Consider the following 24,442-nt stretch of genomic DNA (forward strand, 5'->3'; position numbering starts at 1 on the left):
GGCTTCCATTGCGCTGCCTATCGCACTTTCCGGACGCACACACACATAGAATTAGGTGCCTTGTGTATGCGAAATTCAAAGCGTAATGGAATAGCCTCCCGCACGTAAACTACGCTATCACGCTATACTAAAACTCTCTTTCTGCAAAGTTCGTTTGCGGAACGGTAACGCTATTTCCCGTAACCCCGCTATTACGCTAACGCTAAACTAAAACTGTCTACTTGCGCGGGATCATTAGCGCGTTTCTACGCCACGGAAAGTTAGCGCATTACGGTTTCCGAACTCTAGTACTGGCGCTAGGCCGCGCTGATGAAGTTGACACGTTCGTTTTTGCATTCTCTTGCTGCGCAAGCACATAGACAACGCTCAAAGATGGGTGAGCTCGATGCAGCACCACACTGTTGAAATTAATTACCTGTGTGGGCAGGGCTGCGCAGGGTGCGTGTGAACGCAGAGACAATGTTTTGGTGGACACAGGGTCTGCATACATCTTCCATAGGACACGATTTTTCCAAATCGTTGCGAAGTGTATTTACCGACTAGTTATCTCGCAGAGTGCTCCAATTTGTCTTATAGGCTCCGTACAGTGAACAGGAGGCGCTGCTGCGCAGCAGCGGTGGCGCGATGCTCAGCGTCGCATGTGGCGGGCGGCGCGAAACTGGGAAGGGGGGAAGACCGCGAGATTTCGGAACTACGTATACACGCCTCCGAAAGCCGCACGTATATCCGCGATCCGCCTTCTTTTTTTGTGCGTGTGTGTACGTGAAAGTACAAGCGTGGCCCTCTGTGATGGCACAAATAGTTTTTGCGGGGTTCAGGCCTATTAAAGGAATAGACGATTACTTTCACGGTGCAGCGTTAACCAGCGGAGACAAGCTCTACGCTGCTTCGCATGTTGCTTGTGTGAAAGAAGTGGACGGCGTGGACGTTCACGCGAACTGCCGTTCGCAACAGGGAAAGTAAGTAAACGACGTCATCCTTCACGTGAGTAAAGCTTACTGTTATACTAAAATTGAAGTCACTAAACTGGCACCCTGAAAACGTTGTAGTTGACCGATTTTTAATCGACGCCTCACTGTTGGCAATACATGCCTCATTTCGCTCCGGCGCGTTGTACGCCGCGGCCTATCATTTGATGCCCCTGTGACACTGTTACTTTAGATTGTCATACAGCTCGATCTGGACCGCGTGCAGCTACACGCTCACTCGTAGGCTGTCGTCAGCACAGTCATGTCGAGTGAGCTAAACGATTCGGATTGTTGGATCGTGTGGCAGTGACCATGCTGTCCTCGTTGACTCATTTGGGACCCAGTCGGAGCCACCTGCTGCGCTGATAAACGAGATTTATTAACTAGGCGATCTTAATTTACATGACGCGAATGTTCGTTTTTCATCATGTACAATGATCGAGGCTCATTAGGCCCCTCTCACAAGATATGATTTCGCTTACGAATTCCTTTCCTTGCATACGCGCTTTGCTTTTACAATGATACATCGCAAGTGTATATCACAAGAAAAATCGCACCATGTGAAACCGCGCCTTTCAAGCGCCAGCGGCCGAAACGAGGATGGTTGAATTAGTGCTCGCCAGCACAAAATAGGCTTCCTTGGCATAAAATATTGCTCATCGCACATGCCAGTGCTATGCTGATCATACCGAATGCTAAGACAACGGCAAGCAGTTGCCAAATCAGCAAAGTCGTGAGAAATTTCTTTTAAATGTTCAGCAGCTGGCCATGGCCGCTGGCGTCGCACAACGAGCTGTGAAACGCGCATGTGTAGCACGCTTTACAGAACAAAACCTTCTCACAAATATCAAAGAAGCTGACTTACTTTACTCTCCTCACAGCTGCGATTCATTTCTTTCGCCGTTCGATCTCATAAGATTTGCCAGGAAACCTGTACAACGTTATCCTGGGCTGGCCTTCGTGGTTGTGACAGCCCTTTACGCAGCAGTATCGCCGGTACCACTTGCCTTTTTTTTTTTTTTTTTTTCACCTCCGACGCTTGCCGATGAAGCGCATGCCATTGCACCGTCGCAAGACGTATAAAAAAAGGAGGCTGGCGAACAAAGCAAAACGGCTTCAACCGTGGCCGAGACGAAATGAAGTGTGCGGGAACGAATACTCATCGAGCCGGCCGAGCTGCGGCGCCCACTTCCCAACACTGTTGCGTCGCTGCGCCAGATGGCGCTAGAGCAGCCGCAAACTCGACTGTACGGAGCCTATACCGGTGTCACACGGCCACTTTTGATAGCGATCGAGACCGATCTGGATCGGAATGTTCTACCGCGATTGGCTCCCTTCCGCAGATTGAGCAAAGAAGCCAATCGTGACCAAGAAATTCGACCCATATCGGGCTCGATCCCGATCAAAAGTGCGCCGTGTGACCCCCGTATTAGACACTGAAATGAAGTCGTGTTTGAAAGAATCACAAATGTAGCCTCTGCCACTACTAACGATGAAATATTGCATCGAAGTGCTGACAATTCTCACAACCTATTGTGAAATGTGCCGGAAAGAGTTTACCAAAATGCGTTATTTTACTGATGTGTGCATTGGTTCACATTAGACTGAAATGCCAACTCCTCAGGTGATGCAGGAAACCGGCGAAGCGTGAACATACCACATCGCAGCAGTGGTCTCGCGGAGTGCTATGTTGTGGACACATTTAGTCCCCAAAATCGTTATTTTCCGCTGGTTGTTTGTGCACCCATAAACTGCACAGTGCTGGCCTGTAGCCTTTTGATGAGTATATATGCCATTATTTACGAGCGTAAGTGATTCGTGACAAAAATAAACGGAAACATCGAAGGAAAGCTACCCCTCCGCAATGCAAGCGCAAGGCAAGCTCACAGTCCAGACCGAACAGGCAACACTGACACATACTCTCCACGCCAGACCACCGGAAGCGCCCTTGTGTATACGTCTATAACGGCGCTTTTTTTTTTTTCTTTGTAGAGATCTGCCTTTGTGTCACTGGTTTTAGGCTGAAACCTGAACGAGTTGGTAAATTTTATGGGTGATCCTGACATCAGTGCTCAGCCAAAGGTAATATTTCAGCCTGAAACAAAGAGCTTTTATTTTCCTATTATCCTAGCATTTACACTAGCAGAGCAATGTCATTAAGCTGTGAGCAGACTCCAACTGGCTCGTCTCGCTTTCAGAGGTGAACGGCAGGTGTACTGTGTTTTTCTCAGTAGACTTGGTTTATGCTGACCAAGTAATGTGCTGCGTATACTGAAAATCATTCTTAAGATGGTATGGAGGCAAAAGAGATACCGAGGCAAAAGCGAAAGTATAGAGATCATAGAGAGATAATGAAGTAGGCACATCGATGAACGTACCCCATCGTGTGGCCGGCGCGTAGTGCCTTCTGTCCTCCAGGAGCACCTCCTGCCCCACGAGAAGCGCCGTGCAGGCTGACGGCTCGAGTGGCGCTCCGGAGGCGGCCAGCCGAAAGCGGGGCTGAAAGATCTTCCACCGCTCCACCAACGGGGACACCAGCTCCTGGATCTGCTGATGGCCCTCACCAGTCACCTGCGGGATGTCAAATTCATTGTTGACTTACAGCCGGTAATGGATTTCCTGTAGGCAGCGACTGCGTTCAATGTCTCTTAACGGTGTAGCATGTCTGAATTTGTACACATGTTCATCATAGCTAGCACTTGTTGCATACTGCAGTCACACGTTTGCTTTCAATGAGCGTTAAACTCAAAGGTCCGTGAGCTCGCACAGAAGAGATCAATGTACACGGCAGCTGCTTTGAGCAGCATCGTGTACTTAACACCTTGAAGAAGGGCTAGGAGTGCCCGTAACGAAGGCGTTCTTAGCCTTTCGAACACACACTCGTCTAGACCAGACACTGTAGTTACTTGTTACGGTGGGTGCTTTTCGTACCTTACCCTCGCCCTCTGGTGTAGCATAGTAAGCCCAGGGACCGGGAAACGTCTCCAGCATCCATAAAAAGATTTTTATCTCTCCCTCTGTTCTAAGGTGAGGAAAACATGAAAAAATAGCAAGTAGTAAAAACATTAAGTGGGTTGGGTGGTAGACTCAAATTTTAAGTGAACGTTAAAAGATACATATGACAGTGTAGTTTCGGTACTTGTGGTTTCACGTTTTGGTGTCGACGTCACATGCATGTCCATACGGCTGTATATGCGCATAAGGATTGTCAATGAAATGCAGTAGCATAAAAGAAGTCGCTTGCTTTCCTTACACTGTATACAGCTCCCACACAACACATTAAACGGACTGCGGTGTCCGTATAATAGCCAAATAGCTATCAGCGATGCTGCAGAACACAACAAACAGGAGTTGGTCGACGCCGGTTAACTAGCAGGGAGATGTAAAGATTCTTGTTATTATATAGACCACCAGACGATTGGAACCTCCCCCGTACTTTATTTCACCAAAACATTCCTCTGGTGAACGCTTTTACGGCCTTGGAAAAGTGCACCTCCAAACAGCGATGCCTTCTGATCGTGCTTCAGCATCCGAGGCCGTTCTCCGCCGCCAAACAGCGAACAACGTGAACGCAGCATTCCGTGCCCCCGGGCGGATTCTGCACATCGATCGTTCACAAGGAGCCGACAGTGGTAGTACGTCCCCATGTATAGAGGTGGGAATAACCGATCTCGCCGTACTGCCTCCGAGAAGCGTCAAGGTCTTTCTCGGCGTTCCCGACGCGGATGGCTCAGCGATCGACGTTGACTCTGAACACCTGCAGGATGTGCATGCTTTACGCGCCGTTATGAGCAGCCAACGAAAGGCAGGGTCGTTAGTCGATACGACTGCAAAGCAGCAACCGAAGCCAGCGCGCGGTACCACCCAGTCACGTATTCAATCACGAACCTTTATGCGTCGGCGTAGATTTCTGGCTAAAGATAACCTCGTCACACGCTGCCAATGTATTGATTGCTAGCAGAGGAGGGGTAATATGTCTGTTAGCTTATACAGTGGAACTGAACTCTCGTGAGAGCGACAACTAAGCATTACCATGTCATTAGCGAAAACGAGAGAGGCAGAAAGCGAGCGAGAACGAAGAATGTGTAGTAAAGGCTGCCTTTTCTGTGTTCTTGAGCTTGAAAGTTAGAGAGCCAAGTTAAAATTATGATCCAAGACATAAAAGGAACTGCTACACGAAGAAAAGTCTTGCTGAGCAGTTCGCAAGACAACGAAAGTCACGAAAGCTCTGAGAAAGCATAAAGGCGCATGATTTGGTGCGCTAGGGTGTCGTGCACCGGATGCCCAGACGACGCCAAGATTGGTGCAGCTAACGGCTATAGAAAGTGCGGGAACGTACAAGCGAGCGAGGCTGAATGCAGGCACTTGCGGGGTTGATGGATAGGGAGCGTGTAGGCGAGATACGGCCACAAGGCGGGAAGGCTCGACTATACGATACGAATGCACCGCGATGCATGTTCTACGCTTGCCAAAGAGAAACGCGAAGCAAGATTTCGTCGCGAGCATTTTCGTCCTCCGCTTGCCTCCGCTCACGACGCGCGTGCATCGCCCCGGACACTTCGAGCGTTGCTTTCCTGCACGCATTGTCTCAGGGACGCAACAGCTGGGGCACGCCCAAGACGACGTGCCAGGGTGCAAGCGCACGCCGCTGCTTAATCGATAGAATTGCGCTATAGCGGCTGTGCTTATTGTTTCATCATTTGCCTTCGAGCTTCAACTGTATGCTTCTTTCCTTGTCCATTATGTTATGTCCGACTCTTCGCGAAGGTGATATGGCAGTGACGTGTCTTGGTGGCGAGGCTGCATTATTTTTGGCACCCGCTTGGGGCCGATGAGGACAGGTGTTTTCCCACCGTTCAAGGGGTGGCTTTCAGAAAGTGAAAGTGAGCACAGGATGAGGACAGGTATACAGCGAAATCGTACGCAGCGAAGCCGACGGTTATACTTGGATCTCGCTCGTGTTGGCGACGAAACCACACATTTGCGCCTGAAGAAACAAATGCTGCTGCCTGCGGTAGGTCGCGGAGTAGGTAAACGGTGGATGACGTGCCAATTCGGTGGGGAGGTTGTCAACACGCTAACGACGGGAAAGGACAGTTAATTCCTCCTTTCTTGTCAGTCCAATGGATACCTGATGAACGATACTAGGGTAAATGAAACCTTCGGATAAACGGAAGTGAGTCTGAAAGTTAGACTGGCATTTAATAATGCTCGCAGCGATATGGTTCTTCGGATAGCTGGAACTACTTTCTTAGTTATATCAGTTTAGAATGGAACTACCAAGGCATGTTATGCTGAAGGAAACACTCTATATTTTGCCGTGGTTAACTCACAAATGTAAGGAAACAGTGCAAAGCTAGCGTAATCGACATCAATTATCGCTGTAGTGCTCCAGACGTGCCGCGTTCATAGCCTGTGGTTGCCTTTTTACAAATATAAAGTTCGGTTCAAATGTCCATAGCATTGAACACTCGATGTTCTCAACTGACATACACGTGACAGTCAAATGTAACTCATATTCCTGGTCGGCACACCATTCTTCCACAACGTCGCAACTTTGTAAAAAATACAGCTGCTTTATTTTTACAAATTACCCTCAGGTTGTGGCGGAGAAATTACAAATGTACTGTCATAAGGCATCGGCCTTACGACAGTGCGAACGTTCTCCGGATCACATTCTGTATGTCACGAGAAGTGTTCCTATATAGAATTGATTCGCTGGTGTCGCCATATCCCCTGAAAACATTTGGCCCACGAGCTTACAACGTCGCAAGCCATTCACGAATCTGGCACCTGCGCACCGCGTATGAGGGGAGCTTATAACACTCTCGCATGCGCGCGAACATTCACTCTTTTCTTTAACTTGTTCCCTTCCCCGTTACCGGTGGTGGCTGCTTCTTCCTGCGTGGCACGTATACCTCTCTGGATGGATCTCCAGCATGTCACCGCCCGTGACGGAATGAGCGCGTGATGCGCGAAGCGACCTCGCGTGTGTATCGTGTCACCAATCAAAGAAAAAAAAAAGGAAACCTTGAGAATCACAGGCGTCATCGCCTGTGTTGGTGAGGTACAGACACACACAAACCTCTCCACGGCTTGCAGCGCAAGTATCCGTCGTCGCATAAGACAAGCGCCCCGGGCGCGTCAATTACGCTGAAGCAGAGATGAGTGTCGCCTGCAGAGCTGATACTACCACTCAGTGGTGTCCCTCCTCCGTAGCAGCGACGTTCATTTCCTTGCTTTCTTCTTTCGATTTCGCGGCGACGGGCAATTAACAGAGCGACGCATGCGTTCGACGAGATTGCTGAAGCGAAAGAACTAAAATAAAGAACAACCGCCACTCGACCGCCAAGGACGACCAGAATGAGTAGATTGTACGCGGCCATCACACCCTCAAACGATCTGACTGAAAGAGGCGCTTTAGCGAGTTTCATTTGACGCACAGGGGCCTTCCGCTAGGCGGCGCTGATGTACTAGAAACGCGGTGACGGTTTTGCACCGCAGCTGTCATCACCCAATCTGCGAGAATCAGGTTACGACCGCTCTCAGTTTGGTCTAATTGGGTGCGATTATAGGCGGAGATAAGGAAAGGCCCACAAACATCCAGGGCAGGATCTTACAAATATAAAGGGCGTTTCAACATAATCCGAACCAGACGAATCGCAATGCTTGATTGGGCCTTGAAATGGCTGTAAACCAAAGCGCTGCCGTTGACCCCCATTATTATTATTTTTTTTTCGTGTGAGCTTTCTTCTCATATGCGATGTGGAAGCGGTGTACATAGTGAAACCGATGGCGCGGAAAATACCCAACTCGGACGCTGAGGGCGACTGACCTACCGCGCCTTCGAGGGCTACGCGTACGTTCTTTCTTTAAGGCTTCTGACATAAAGAAAGAATAAGAAAGAAAGAAAGACGCAAGCAAGGGAACCCATTGGAGAGCGTCGTCAGCGCTCTCATTTGTGTGATCTTATCAAGAGAGGCCACTGATAGGATGAGGACTTCAGCAGCGTCCTGAACTGTCCGGAGGAAGCAGCTATCCCCCGAACGGTCGCCTTACGCTCACTTACCTCAGCCGTTCGGCCTTTCCGCTCTATCTAACCCACCTCCGCTCTACTCTTTTTACGACAAGGCCGCCGCCGTGTGTCGTGGTTCCCCCGTCGCAATTATTAGACGAAGCGACGCCACTCCGCGGTTATCGGCTTCCGCGCGTAGGCGATTCATCAGAGTCGCCAGTGGGCTCGAAGTTTGGCGCTAGACGCAGATAACTCCATCGCTCCCCAGAGATCGCACCATGCGGTCGTCTTATATACGTGCTGTACGACGCGATTGATGGCGTCGTTCGCGTGGCACGCAGATAACAGTAATGGGTGTGTTTTTCCACAAGCCGCATCCTGCGTAGTAATTTTACTTTTTTTTTTCTTTTTACTGCCAGAGTACCTCCAGTCTACATCTAGCCATGTGCACACCGTTGCAGAAAAGCAAAAAAAAAAAAAAAATACTTTCGTTTTCTCACTGCCCGATACACTTTCCTTCACCGGACACCTCCTTTTTTTTTTTTTTTTTCATTTCGCTACATACGAGCAACCTGTTGTTTGACTATTGTGAACGCATTCCATTGAGGACTCGCATATGAAAGGCTCGGGCGCTCCTTCAATCTTTATTGTCACCAAACAACGCGAAAGTGCGAGTTGAAAGTTGGCTCACATTTCTTTAGCGGGTTCTATAGAAAATCGCAGCTCCTGACTTCCTTTGTTTCTATATGCTCGCCACGCACTTTATTTTTTTTTCAGCAATGCAAAATTAAGACAGTATCGTATGTCTTGGTGCGCGGTTCTGTCGGTGTCACTTTGAAACTTATCTCTTTAGACATCCCATCCCTATAACCGCTACTTTCAGGAGGAAAGAAAAAAAAAACGCATGGTGTGGTCCTTATAGGAGGGTACTATTAGATGTACTTTTCGTGCCGGACCCCTATTCGTGTTCCAAGTTTTTTCACTTTCGATGGAGAAGAGGCCGAGGTCTCGACAGGGGCGCGAAGAGGACGAACCGCCGTAACATCCCGGTGGATGAGCGATGAGTTGTTGGTCGCCGATCTCCAGGAAATAGAATATTATTTATACGCAAACTGATGGGCCATGAGAACGGTGCATATTCACGCGAATTATCAGTGGCAGAGATATTCTGTGAATCTACCGGTCGTTCAATCACGGCTCATTGACCAAAGCCAAATAAACCAACGTCGGACGAGGTTAACCCGACGGACTTGAGCAATTAGCCTTTACTACTTAAAGCCAGTTTCCATAGGCGCGATAAAGAAATGACAGGTCATCCGTAAACGCTAATCTCTTTTTCCATACTTTGAGCCGAGACGCCCGTATATATCTTCGTTAGTGCACCCGGATGTTCTTAAGCGATCTAATGATCGCGCAGCGACTCCTCCTCCATGATTTCCGCGAAAATGCCAAGCGAAGCTAACGTCGATGCCATCGATGCGCGCAGAATAACCTCATATATCATGCGCTGAATATCAAACTTAACTCTGGATGCCGTACAGAGGCAACACACAGCTGCATATCGGAGCTGAACGAGGAACAGGGCAGCGGTACAGATAAATATCCGCCATTCGCTTGAAAGACCAAGCGTCTTTCATCGTCTACGAAGTGCTGCTTAGACTGTTACGAAGTCGTCAACGGAAATCAAATTTGGGACACTACCTTCCCTCCACAGACTCCTTGCTTACATGCTGGCGTTGGAATTATGATGCTGAAAACCAATAGTGTTTATCTTGCGATCGCAGTGACGTCACAGAGCCGTATCTCGTTCATAAGGTAGCACACCTGGATTCTTCAGTTTGCTCTTCAGACAAACGGAGAGGGGAAGGAGTGGAAGGGAGAAGCGTTCTCTCAGCCATCTCGCTCAAGTGACTAATTATTAAATTATGCCAAACATGGGTACGAAACCTGAATAAGTATCGGGATTAGCAGAATAATATTAATGTGAGACTGTGTCCCGGAGAAAAAAAAATGGAACGAGAAAAAAATAACGGTACTACATCTAGGTCAATCTTCCAATAGCGAGTTTAGTGATTGGATTTCATTTTTTATAGTATAGTATCGTCCTTTATTTGCCTCAACTGCACTATTGCTACATGCATCTGCACAGGCGTGTCTCCACTTTTGTCACGGTTGTGCAGGGCTCTACAGTAACGAGAAAAAAAGAAAAGAAAATAACCTGACATGCATTGCACGTCGTTTATGCTTAACTTCGCCGGACCGTCACTCCTTCCCGCTACGGACCGGTCTCGGTCTAGCGTTTGCTAGAACGCCCTCTGCAAACAATCTCGCATCTCTAAAAATGAAGGAGGATATGAAAAAAAAAAAAGAAGCAAACGGACAGAAAAAAAAATGCCAACGGAAAAGGTAAAAGTCAATATGTGCTCGCCGAGGCGCGCAGATGCCTCACTGCGGTGTGGCTGTATGCAGATGCACGGCGGACGTTCGCGCGTTACGCAAGGTCGCCAGCAAGGCCGTCCGAGCAACGACGCACGCCGAGTGCGTTGTGGACGCAAGGGGGGGATGTGCCAACAAGGGTGACCAAAGATCGGCGAGCGGCTTCTTCGTCTTCGTCGTCTGAGCGCCGTTGCCTGTCGCTTGGCAGAGTCTCCCTTACCGCGGAGAGAGCTTATTTTCGCCTCCCTTTCTCCCTTTCAATCAAGAACCGATGGGTGGTGACGCGTGTGTACAGCGTACATCATCAACATACATCAAGCGGAAAAAACACGGCTCAGGAGAGTGTTCCCGCAGGTCCGACCCGAGGGAAATGAAAAATAAATTTACTCAAGAAGAGATTAAGACGTGTGCGCTCTTTGCTGTTGTTTGCCTTAATCCTTGCCGTACGCCTCTCGAGCGTCCCAAATTGTCTGGCCTCTTTTTTCGCCCCGCCGTAAGCCTCTTGTTTGCACTGTAATTGCCGAGGTTGTTCTAAGGCGGATGGCTTACGCGAGCCGAGATAACGTAGGTGAGTTGTGCCGGAAAGGCTTGAATAAGGAGAAGAAAGAAAGACAAGAAAATTGTACGAAACCCCGGTAGTGAGACGCCTAAGCACGTTCCACGCGCGCGGAGTCAGTACGGTACGTGCCGAGGTTTCCGCGTTGTTGGCTAATCGCGCCGCCGTTCCACTGAGCCGCGTGTTTGCGAGATGATTGCATCGACGAGAGGTGTGCGTCGACACCGGTCGACGCATAAAAGGAGGTTCCCTCAACACGCATACCGAGCAACGTCGCAGCTTACAAGTTAATAGAGCGACGCTGCAAACAATACGTGATCACGTGGTCGCGATGCTGCGAGTGCTTTGTATGATTGAGATCTTCGGCGCTTCATCGAAGCAACGGTTGTTCACGTTTTACGTCACCCAAAGGCGCTTTGCATCCGTGAGACAGCAAGGATGCAGGCCAGGAAGTATGCTGCACGTATTCGCCTGGACCACCCTAATCATTAATAAAGAGGGCGGTAAGCTCGTGGCATTGTGATGCAATTTTTTCCCCCCTTAGAAGCAGTCAGATAAGTTTGGCGAGTACTTGCTACGGACGCAAGAAGAGGTCGGCGAACAAGAAACCTCCTTGACTCTCTTACTCAGGAGATATATAAACCAGGAGAAATGCGCTTTACAACCATGCAGTTACTACGACTTCATCTATTATGCGCTGAACCGCAAATATTCGTGGTTAAAAAAATTAAGGGCACTTCGATTCTTGATATCATGAAAAGCGAGCCAAAAGCTGAATAAACTCGGGCAGCCGCGAGCAAAGGACACATACACCGTGAACGCTGCACTTGCGCGTATTTCCTTTTCTCTCCCCGGAATGCCCGTTTCGCACTTTTCGCACCCCCCCCCCCCCCCTCTTCGCATGACACCTGCGCCTGTATGCATATTCAAGAGCTATTAATCATCCCCCGGGAAACTCCTCTTAAGAACGAGCCCCAACGCCTCGCCACCGAATTACGCTCGCGCGGCCAACGCCGCCCATTACTTTCAGGGCGGATATTAATACTCCGGCCTCGCGGCGCGTGCAGGTCTTCGAAGGCGACGACAGCAAGAAACTGTGTCAGGCTGTCCGCGCGGCCCTTCTTTTTTACGCGGTCACGCACGCGAACACGACATGCAAAACCAACCCTTCACGAAGGCCCGTCTATCTCACTCTCCTTATCCACTCTTCCCTTCGCCAAACGTCGTCCGAACCGGGCGTTAATACACGAGAGTCGTCAGCCGGCTCTCCCGCTTTGCGCCATTCTATGCTTACGGAACCAGCGGCAGGTCGCGAACACGGCCCGACCTATTGGACGGATCGTAAATTTAACGGTGCCTGTGAGGCGAGCTTGTGCGTGTCCTGTGTACAGCATGCAGAGTATAGAAGCGCAGTGGAATAAGGGGGTGGCTATACACTGGAAGGGTGGTGGTGGTGGTGGTGGCGCTCATACACTTTGCATTTACAAAACGTCCGCGCATGCCCGCCCGCCGCTGGGCATTCAGCGGCCGCCTTGTAGGTAGCTACATGCTTGCGGCAGAAAAGGGTATTCGGGTGCGTGCGTAGTTACGTGCGCTTGCTGCAGAGTCGATGGCGAATGAGAGATAAGTCTATACAACGACGAAGAGCGTGGTGTGGCTCGGCTTGTTGTTGTTGTACGGTTATAAGCTCGGCGGATGCAGTTTCAGCCGAGCGAGTCCGCCCCACCCCTCCGGTGGGTTCCTATGTAACTCGATGAGAGCCGCGGCTAATAGGCGGCGCGGAATTGGCGCCAAGGAGAACGCCAAAGGGGGAAGAGCTATATATTAATGGCACCGAGCCTTTCGTGCGCCGCTGAATTGAATTGGAACGCGCGGACTCGGTTGAGCCCCTGTTGTGTCGCGGGGTGGCGTGCGCACGTTTTTGTGCGCGAGGGAGGCTGTGGACAAATGGTAATTGGTCTACGCGACCCGCCCGAAATCGAAGCTGACCCCTATAGGCTGTACACCCGGCGTGTACCTCTCTCGATGTAATTTGGCTGCGGGCGCTGCTCTGTCCCCTTTGCGCTGGTTACGAGTGTCGCGTGTTAGCGCGAAAACGGAACCAGCTCTGTGCTGGCCGTGTTAGTAAACGTATACAGTGATCGCCATACTTAACCGGAACACGCCTTTTTTTTTTTTTTTTTCTTCCTTTTCTTTTCTTTTCTTTCTTTTTTTTTTAGCCGGAAGCGCCTTCTTGCTTCTCCTGCGGACAGTGCTGGTTATTTCTCGTTGGGGTGCCTTGCATGGTGCTATTTTAGCGCGCCTTGCTTCAATTCAATTATGCAATTAAGTACATTGATATCACAATTTTAATGGCCGCCGCATCGAGCAATTTAGATAAAGCGCTAAAATTGTGCTGTTTGCCACAGGCATTTTTTTTAAAAATTGGTGCAGCTAAATAAAATACCCTGTATAGAAGAAATCATGGCACAATGGAGGCGTTGTCGTAAACAAATAATTAAATTTATTTATGCGAACAGTTTCGAGAGCAGAACTCTCTTCGTCAGGGCAGTTTCAGAGTTTCAGTTTCAAACTGCCCTGAGGAAGAGAGTTCTGCTCTCGAAACTGTTCGCATAAATAAACTAAGTTTTCGTTTACGACATTGCCTCCATTGTGCCATAATTTCTTCAAATAACAACTGGACCATTGGTCTTTTGCCTTCTCCTGATATATATATATATATATATATATATATATATATATATATGTTATTTTTTATTGGACTACGTACGCCAAATTTGCCCACCCCTTATGCTCTCGATCGAGAGTAGCCATGTTGTAAATAAATAAATAAATAAATAAATAATAATAAATAAAACTAAACTAATTATATATCATGTTCAACCTGTATAATTATAAAATATCATTTATATAGTTGCAAAAGGCGGAAATTGTACATGATGGATAAGTTCGCGATGCGATGAGTAGAGAACTTAAGTTGGGATGGTGTTGGTGAAAGGTACATTTGCTATTCCTCTAAACGAATTCCGATGTAGAACAAAAGCTTGACTGTTTGTGATGATGATATACGGAATTTTAAGGCGCAAGAGCCTTGGTTACGTTTACCTGTGTAGTACGACCCCAGACTAAAGTACGGTATTTGACTTATGACTAAAGGAGTGCGTCGTACAACGCATAAGCTTAGATCTTACTGGCAATAAATATTGATACCTTTCGAAGATACGAATTACATGGGCATGTCTACTTTCTGAAGCAGAATGGCGAGCTGGGCAAGTTAGTTGTTTAACTTCCAAGATGAACAAGGCTACTTCGTAGATGCTCAGTACGGGCGTCCCATAACACAGTAAATTAACCTAAATATATCCCCAGCTCACAAGCAAAAGCTTCCTCACGTATGCGTACAACAGCGAAGAAAATGCTGGGTTGCCCGAGATTTGCGCTCCGAAAGTGCCGGATCACTCCACATGGTTCCGACGCAAAACTACGTTAACATTACAAAAACAGTATTGGCCTCATGACTAGGTCATCGTGCATTGATCTGTGTGGCTAGTTTTGAACCATATAGATGTGAGGTCCCGAAAGAGCATCTCTGCGATTCAAACATTGATGGTGAAATTAGTCAACTAAGAAATAGTAGTACTGTGAAGGGGACTCTTATGGGGTTTCGTAAAGCATGTTCATCGATGCTTCGTGGAGTACAGAGCAGCGCTTCGAGAAAAGGTCACAGCCTTCAGGACAAACTTCATGGAGTAGGAGTGCATGCAATATCCGTCCGATGTGTACACTGGCAATCTGGCGGCCTATAGAAATGTGTTCGCTAGAACTTGTTTTATGACGCGTGTGAATTCGATTTATCGTCCGGGACAGTCCGAGGCGACACTTTCAGTCAGTGAGCCTTGGCGTGCGCAGCGTCTCGGGCAGTTTTGGAAAGCCCGGAACTACAAATCGAATATCCCCGATGCAGGTATAGTTAGGTAGGCAGTGGTGAAGCAGAAGAAGCGGAGGGAGTATTCAAACACCATCGATTATGACTGTCAATGTACTGTGCACAGCCGAACGCTTCTAAAAAGCCTATACGCGTTTTAAAGGAATGATGCGCTTGAAGGCCTATATTTGTTGCAGAGATTATACTTAGGTAGAGTTTGTTGTTTCATTGCGTAATTAGGTGGAGAACATCCGATAACCAGTACATCCATAGCGGTAGTATATAGGTGGCTTTACGTGTAAGTCGATTCGTCATGTGTACCGATTCGTCATGTGCGTCACCAGCGGCGCGAGCGCCGACGTGCATTGGAAGGCGACAATACCGAGCCTATATACAGAACAGTTTCGCACAATTGTGGTTAAAAAAAGTAATAATAAAGAAACATCGAACTATATTTAAGTGCGAACGCGTAGCCACTGCAAGAGGTTTCTCTAGCCTCCACAGCATTGCACCTGATGTCTGAAACTCCGCTGGGAGACCCTAAAGTACACTCGCGGGCGCACACACAGTTTTCCATCTATCCATATCAAAGCCGATCCCTCGCTCTTAGAAACACAAACACCGTGCCGTTCGACGTCACAATGCTCATATGCCTACACATTCTGTGTAAAACACGGATGCAGGTACGGCACGGAGATAAAGAGGCGCGCACAGTTTGAGAATACATTGTGCAAAGAATGGCTGTATAAAGGAGATAACTGTGCCGCTGACAACTCGTTTGCATGCCGGCTGTCTTGTTTCCTCATTTCCCGTGTCAACGCGGTCGGCACGCCAGCCAATCAAGCACACGCAACCGTGGCCTCGAAATAGCCTTGCATCGCGGACTTAGACAACGTTCAGCGCGTTGTCCACTCCTGCCTAACGGAAAGTAAGCGAGACCACCCTTTTACGCAGCTGAACGCGTGTTTCCTGTCAGCCTGCAACATCCGAAAGTGGCGCATTGACACAATCTTTCATTTCAACGCAGCAGTGTTAATTGTAGTCACGCCGATCTCGTTCTGTAGAAAAAAAAATGAGAAAGCAGCTGAACAAATAAGGGGCTATCGTTGAACATGCGTGGAAACCGGAACGTTTTCCTAAAGGACATTATCGCTGCTACGTTTACGTTTGCTCGGCTTGAAGGCTGTCCGATTATTATGGGTTGCGGGGAGAACAAAGTCCAAACAGTAATACCGCTGTTTTCAGCTTTGCCAGTTCTACCCTGTGTGTGTTTTCTCGAAGCCAATGTTTGCCCAACCGTGCAATACGAGCGGCTGTTATGTCTACGAGCCGTGACGCGGCCAACGTCGCTAATGACTAGCGATTGTGAAAGGAAGGTCACGTGGCGCATGCGTGTACAGCACTGACACACATCATGGCCCTGACGACTTCCGTGCGGTTGTTACAGTTCACATAGGCGTAATTAGATCAAATCAGTGGTTGTGCTTTCAGTACACATAGACAAACGTCCCATCTGTCGAACTTGAAAAAATAAACAATAAAACAATGAAATAAGTCATGTGGGGAGACATGATGCATCGCGCGATATAATAAACAGAATTCAATATTTATAAGAAAGATGAAGGCACATCGCATTTGTTACAAAGATATGTCTTACTCGGCGAATTTAACTATTTTAGATGGACAAGAGGGCATACCAGCTAGTGGGTTATTGCATTCTGAGCTGAGTAGTTTGTGGCTCGGGCAATCAACTGCCTTTCCGGGCTCTTCGAACCCAGCCGACAGAGGAGCAGTGTTTTACCTCCTTCAAAGTCAGGTTAGCAGCGCAAGGCCGTTTACAAACTGATGACTTGTGTTGTCTCCAGATGGATTTCCATTCAATTCAGAGTCCTTAAGTTGGATTCCCCTTCACTTCTTCATAATTTTTGGGATAACATTGGTTCGGTGGTTTCAAAAAGCGTTTGCTGGCATTTTGGTTTGTCCGTCCGAAAGAGCTTACAATGAGGCATATATTATTCGTAGTTTTTTCAGGAAAACGAACTTCACGACAAGGCCAAGTGGAACGCCCCACTGCAAAGCGCGGACTTTACGCATCAACGACAGGCCGTCCAGAGGGCCAGCGACGTCGCCGAGTGCCACCAGCTCCCGGTTCCGTCAGGGCGGAGCCACCAACTTGATTGGAGTGCCTTCGGCTCCCTCAATCTTTTTCCTCAGGACCTTTCAATAAAGTTCTTGTCAATTGTCAACTGTCTGAAGTAAAGAAATGTCAATCACTTTATCATCAAAGCGACTAAATGATTATCCTTCTGCTTCTTACATACAGCGCATGCGTCCCTGTTGCTTGTTATACCACTGCAACCACCATGAGTAGCGGCTGTCACAATATACCTGTACTATACAAGGCTTTGTAGCACCGATTACCTCTGTGATGCAGCCTTAGTGGTTGTGTCTATGAAAAATATGCGCGTAACTTATGCGTTAAAAGATTCGTTTACATATGCCTCCGTCGCAAAAAAGCCATTTAACGTTCTTTATCCATCTATCTGGCAAACTTCCGCTAACGATACTGCGGGGCGGAAACACTTACCGCCTATTTCGTTATCCAAATATGTATCCCCGTAAACTTATATGTAAAATATTTACACTAATATGTAAACCTCTAATCTTGTATTGGCTTACCGTTCTTGCAGACTGGCTGACAGGCTGCTTATAATATTAAGAACACCCTCAACTGACTCTATAAGAACGTAATTTACTCAGCTGAAGTCGACTGCCTATTTTTCAATAAGTGACACATCGGCAACTACGCAGCTAAAAAATATTTCTTGTTACTGACCAACTGACTTGCTGCCATGACAACTTCGACAAGGCTTCGTCTTGTTTGTTGATTAATGACCTTATGCAGCTCCCTAGCTAAAAAAAAACAAAAAAAAACAACCTAAGTTTCTATAGCTGCCGTTGCCTAACTAACAAAGCAATTAACTTACTGAACGCAAAGGCATGCTAAGCAATTTATCGATATGTTTTCCAACACGTGTAGCAGTAGTTGCGGGCATAGGTAAAAAAAAAAAAAAAACCCGAAAAGCGTGGAAACATGCACACGGCCAAAAACTAGGACGCTCTCCGGTTCTCCCGCGACACCAATCCGAGCTAGGACGCGAGACTAGGTGACGAGAGCAAACTCATTTGCGTCGCTTTCCCCGTACGCACACAAGCTCACAGCGCAGCCCATCGGACGCTACCCGTGGAGAACGGCCTAAGGAAGCTCCGCCATGCGCACACAACACACCAAGACACTCAAACACCGTATAGACTCGTGTAATATCCGTAAGTTTTTTTTCTGTTTTTTTTTTCTTGGCAGCTGTCGGCGTGCAGTGGCAGTGGTGTAATACAATTTCGCACATAATAATCGCAAGGTCGTCAGGAAGTTGAAAATTCATCGCAGGTTTGGTACAATATGCGTGAAGGGTCCTAAGGATCATTTAGTAGCTGTCGCTGCGACTGTATATGGAATGCACCGGACTGCAGTGAACTTTTCATTGCCAACCCGTTGTTCACACTCAAAGTGACACTAAGTGACACTTTGCCACAGGTGACACAGGTGAGTACGTACGACATTGGCTGCGGACTTGATAAAGTTAGGAGGGCCTCGTTATTGCTCTAAATAAATAAATAAATAAATAATAATGCTTAGATTTCAACATTCCCGATGTTATTAAGGAACAAAAGGTCGCTTAACATTGCAAGGATGGTGGAGCGGCAATAGTCTGGCATCGTTTTCGCGCATTACGTTGCTCAATGGCCGACTTAGTCACGTTCCCCTGACTTGTACGCGTTTTCCTCCTTTTCTTTTCTTTTCTTGCCTGCACTTATCTGCCTGTATCTGCAATCACGTGCAAGGTTAATAACATTCGCAAGCTCCAGATTCCTTCTTTCAAACGTGGAGATGACAAGGTTACTCACGAACCAAATTGGTTGTTTTAAGCTTGATCACTATTTCTTTTGCGATGTTTTAACAGCGAAGCTGTTTAAGCCAGCCGTAATTTGTGGTTCGTGGTTCTACTTATCTGCCGCGCCGTAGCCAACCAGGAGGGCGGCGCGGCGCATACGCACGCGGTCTCCACCTCGCTAGCTCCCTCCCTTCCCAACCCCCTCCTCTCTTCTCTCCACGGCGCGTAAGGGCGAAAGCTTGCACTAGGCCGCGCGGAAGCTCAAGACACAGCGAAGCTGGCCGATTGATATCGAGCGGTTAGCCTCCAACGCGTTTGTGCGTCTTCAAGCAACAGCGTTCTTGGTACTGTGCCAACCTTGGTTAGCCTGACTGGTTAACCTCGGTGTCTTTCCTTCTCCACTCTTTCTTTCCTTCCTTGGTTAGCCTGCCTGCGTTGGGGCATGCCAGGAACGCTGTCGCTCGTAGGCGCCGACGCGACCCTAAGCTACACCAAGACATTACAAGGACACAGGGCACACTCATCCGACAAGCTCAGACGAACACCCTGCTCACTCCAGCACCGAATCACCTCCTATAAGGCATACTTACTGAAGTCCGCCCTCACTGTAGCCACTGTGGTGTCTATCTTCCCAACACATCACATATCCTATGGCAATGCCATCCCGAAACTATACCCCCCTTACCCAAACCTCATCCCTCCCCTACCCCTTCCTCGAGTGGCTGACCACCGCACCACCCTTCACGACCAACGATTCCTTGCGGACTTCATCGGCCCTAGCGCTGAAGCACTGCCGCAAGCGACGCTCTGAATGAGGGCATCGAGCATTTTTTATCGCAGAATAAAGTGATTTTTCTCCCTCTCCAGCGCTAGTCACGCGAAATGTCGCCGACGCGTTCGGCGTCAGCAAGCAACAGCGTTCTTGGCACTGTGCCAACCTTGGCTAGCCTGCCTGCGTTTCTGGCATGCCTGGAACGCTGTCGCTCGCAGGCGCCGACGGCGTCCAGCGCTAGCCACGCGAAAAGTCGCGAAAGGGCAGGGTACCTCCGAAAAATGAATCGCTCGAGAATACTTTCCTATATGCTAGTTAAGTTAAAACCAAGTTAAGACCTAGCAGCAACCAAGTTAATACCTAGCAGGTAGCAGCCAGTAACACTTGAGGATCGACAGTTTCGCTGTGCCTAAGCTTTGCACGACCGAGTGAAAAGTTGTCCGTTTTTTTTTGCGTCTTGTCAGCTGAATAACGTTCGCTATTGATGACCTTAAGATACCGGCGCCTATGGGTAACCTTTTTGTCCCATGTTTGCATCTGCTTAATAAATAAAAACAGCAAAGACAACCACGAAGACGACGACAACAGTTGAAAAGACCGTAAATTTTTTGTCGTAAACGCGTTTTAGGTTATCGTCGTGTGTTCGGACATGCTGCCGTCTTGCTGCAGCAACGGCAATTCTGTTCTTGTAGAAGCAGGACTTTCGGTAGCATCACTTGACCTTCTGCTGTCCTGACAAGCCTGATCCTGTCGTAGTGACAGTAATCCTGTCCTCGTAATGAGAGACGCCATACTAACGAGACTGATTTCTGTCTTATTATCCGACGTCGGCGCTTGTATTTTCTAACTGGATGAAATCCTATAGCACCGGCGCGGGATGAATTTGGACCGGTGGCGCCTTCATGCGACGGCGCCGCGAATGTAATGGAAGTGGCGGCAGCTGGCGCGGCCGTGAAACCAGGTCTGATCAAACATGTTGCGTTTTCGGGCGCCCAACAGTTACTGAAACATGACTGAAGCTGGTTAGGCCATTCAATTCAATTGTTGTTCATCCGCGGAATCGCGTTTTTCAGCGGAAAGTCTGTTATGTGCGGTCTGTATATAGGCAACAGCGCGTTCAGTGCTCGGCAATTGAAACGCGATACTCGAATTGCATGTCGCCAGCGCTTTTTTGCACTGACTGTAGCTGGGGACATCAACGGATGCATTGTGGTGTAGAGTGAAAGCGAGCACCTTCGTAACGCATTATGACGTATTTGGTCCCACGGCGCTCACCTGTGGCGCGAAAAAAAAAAAAAAAAAAACGTGGCAGCCGCGCGCTGCCAGTGCTTCAATCGCTGGGCGCTGTACATTTCCGACGCTGATTTGCTATAGTTTAGTTGTTCTAACGTTAATAAAAGAGCCGTTCATACGCAAGAGCTTCGTGTTCCACTGCCTGTCTTCGCCTCCGCAGTACGGATCCAGAGTTTGGGCACCGAAGGCGAACACTCAGATTTGGAGTCATTTTGCCGTCTTATCAGTGTATCAGTCTTCCTTTTAGTACATTTGCCTTCCTAGCAATACCCAACTCTGGTTGCGTCCGGCACATGACTGTCTGTGCATCGACGGCCAATGCCAACGCAGTGGCATGTTCACACTCGCCGCCACCGACGGCTCCCGTTGCGCTAAGATATATAAAATCAGCCGTGATGAAATTGGGCTAGTTTATAATCATTAAGAATGGGGAAGCATTGCAAAGATAAAGAACTACAACGGACAGAGAACGAGAACTTACTGACACATGTGCGATCGGCGAAGCAGCTCAAAAACATAATAAGGAAGACGTACGTCTCCTTTTTTCTGTCCATAATTTTTGTGTTCTTCGCCTATTTACATGATTAAATACGCAGAATGTTACGCGTACAGCAAAATAACATCTGAATATAACTGCTGGAGTTCGACGTCTTAGCTTGCCGGCGAGCTCCGTTCGCGTGGTGCAATTGCATCGCAATTTCGCTCGTTTTCTGCTTTATATACTACCTGATGCCACGAATGTGATCTGCTTCGTACAAGTGACGACCTTTCTCAAGAGCAGACACACGAAAATGCGCTTTCGGGTGCGTCAGCCCTTAAAACCTGCAGTGCCAAATCACTGGAAGCACCGAGCGCCTTCGTCCCGTCGTCTGCTTCACATGCCAGTGCTGTGCCAGCTGCCGTTCGCGGCGCTGTTCGCCAGCATATCGTAGTTTTTTTCAGGGACTTTAGCATATCGCCGGCGCGCCACTGGCGCCTTACGACGGCCGCCTGGTGCCTATAGCATTTTTTATTATTATTTTAAGCGAATAACTTTCGTTGCCTCGCCTGCCCGTTTTAATGGTTTTCTTCGAGTCACTGAATACTGACCACCTTCGAGGCAGCACTGCAGTCCTTGCATCAGCCCTACGGCGCGGACCACACGAACAACTGATATTCTAGATCAAGAACTAATCAATACCATGACCGAGAAAGGACACCACGTGACATTTCAGTGGCTTCCAAGTCACTACGGCGTCATCCGTAGCGAACACGCCGATAACGCTGCTCGGTCGACTCTTCAAGGCGACAAAGAGGAATCGATACCGTTATCAAGGACGGATGCCGCGAGAAAACTTCGAATGCTCACACAGGATATCAAGCTCTCCATGTGTAACACCTGATTTTCAAGGCAACCGGCTGCCCCAGCTAGACTCTTCTCCTCTGCCTTCGCATGCCAGCTGGAGCCTGCCGACGCGAGCGTCGGCAGGCTCCAAGCTAGTGTAGAACGCCCGCCTCGGCTCCAGCGTCTAGTGGTAGAACGCCCGCCTCGGCTGCGGGAGGCTGTGTTCGATTCTCACCGCCGCCGGGCACCCACTGGTTCAAAGGGTACAAGCGTACCCGGCCTGGCGTTCGGCTTCCTTCAGGGGTATACGCTTGTTGGAAAGGAGCCTGCGCCCTGAATTCCCGTCGAAACCACGTGAGCACGGAAATCAGTGGTGTCTGGGCCGCTCCCATGGCGGTCATTTCCCATGTGGCGCCCCAAGCACCTATTGAGGTGGGGGCACCTTCGGGTTGAGGTCAACACCCCTGTGTGCAATCCCTGCTTGCGGGATTGCACACGTCCCTCTCAGCCATGTCGCTGACTAAAGTGTGGCCTAGTGCGTGCACTAACATGCTGCACTTCAGATACTATGTTAAGTGTTCATATTGTGACACCGTCACCTATCGTTGACAATAGTTCATGTTCAATAGTTCAGGTGACAATAGTTAGGTGACAAGTGGTCATATTGTCACCTATATCGGTGACAATATGTGGCGTTCAGAAGTCACCTTAGTGCCGCCACTTGTACTTGCCATTGCGGCTCCTTATGTCACCACGATTGCATAACTAAATGCATTACCATATGTCTTACAAAGAATCTAACCCCAATTGTATAACTTCATGTATTACCGAATGTGCAGCAGGCTTTCGCCTCCTTGTGTTACAGGAGTGTAACACCTGCCGAACGTTTTGGATGCTTTCCAACCTATCTGCAAGTATACTGATGAGGGTCCCAACTATACTACCCTACTCGAGAGGGGTCGCACTAATGTTTGTAGGCTGTTACTTTGACAGGAGCAGGTGCCGCAGCCAACTTCCTTAACACAAAAACCCGGTTGTTCTGAATGCTTTCGCCCATATTTTCAATGTGAACGTCCCACTTTAGCGTACGCGCAATGGTTATACCTGAATATGTTATAGCGTATGTTCGATTTAATCAGAACTCATCATTTCTATAAAATGTAATCAACGACTCCTTATGGCTTATACTCATGCATCGTTTTATTCACGTTAATGTCCATATCCCACATATTGCGCCATCGAGGTATTTTATCTAGTGACGAGTTCAGTTTCTTCTGGCCATTTATACCGCGCACACAGGTGTACGCCACGAGATTGTCGGCAAATTGCCGTACGTTGCCGTAGCAACATTATTAATATATCTCGGAAACAAAATAGGTCGCCGTGTGATTTGATCTCAGCCAGGCCGAAGCGTAGGGAACGCCGCTTGCTTTTGGATCTTCCATAGCCTCCATCCTCTTGTTCTCGCTTTGGTGGCACGGGCTGTAGGCTGCTGACGGCTTTCTGTCTTCGTCCAGCACAGTTCGGTCTAGCGTCGCGAGGTCGTAATGATCGGCGATTCGAGCCTCGAGGACCTAGTTTTGCGCCTGCCGAGTTTGTCGTAGGGACGCCTTTCCTTTACATCGGTAGCGTTCTTCATTTCGCCATCGCTGCTGGCTGAGGACTCGCTAATCGGTCGACGGTCGCTTTCTGGAGTTTTCTCTCCCCCTTTGCTTGACGAAGAGCGACCATGGTCCCTTGCGCTGGCCTCACTTTGGACGGGGCGAGTGCGTCCTGTACAGGCGGCCCCCCCCGTTCTCCTGGCTCGAGGCATTCGAACGCTAGGCTCGCGGATCGATGGCGCCAGCCCGTAGATCTTTATGCTGGGCTCCCTCGATGCGATTCTTTTTGCCCGACTCCGTGTAGCATACGCGAGGTGGCGCACGCTCACCTGCGTCGGCGTCTTGAGTCGTCCCTCCGACGACGGCATCTCGATTGTCTTTGAGGGTAGCCCCTCGCGTCGACCTTCGCCAGTACCGGGTGTGCCGACGGACGACCTTCACAACTGTTCCACCCAGGCTGCGCGATAGGGTCCCACGCTGTGCTGTCGTCAACCACGGAATGTCGGGCTGGCTTCCGAAAACACTGGGCGACCGCTCGCCGTGGAAGTGCGACCGTTCGAGAAGCGTCCGCCAGCGCCCCTGCGCATGCAGCTCGTGCACTG

General features: G+C 48.8%; 1 protein-coding gene across 2 annotated transcripts in view; it reads right to left on the reverse strand.

The window, feature by feature from the left end:
• Nucleotides 1-24,442, reverse strand: part of LOC119461370 (rho GTPase-activating protein 20) — a 683,025-nt gene that overhangs the window by 510,655 nt on the left and 147,928 nt on the right. Inside the window, exon 1 of one of the 2 annotated variants that reach the window (XM_037722657.2) lies at nt 3,347-3,511. The exons of the other annotated variant lie outside the window; for it this stretch is intronic. The gene's annotated coding sequence lies outside the window, so the exon portion shown is untranslated. Of the gene's footprint in view, nt 1-3,346; nt 3,512-24,442 lie in introns of those variants that run through there. 2 annotated transcript variants of the gene reach the window in all.

The sequence above is a fragment of the Dermacentor silvarum genome, chromosome 8 (assembly GCF_013339745.2).
Source record: "Dermacentor silvarum isolate Dsil-2018 chromosome 8, BIME_Dsil_1.4, whole genome shotgun sequence".
Lineage (NCBI taxonomy): Eukaryota > Metazoa > Arthropoda > Arachnida > Ixodida > Ixodidae > Dermacentor > Dermacentor silvarum.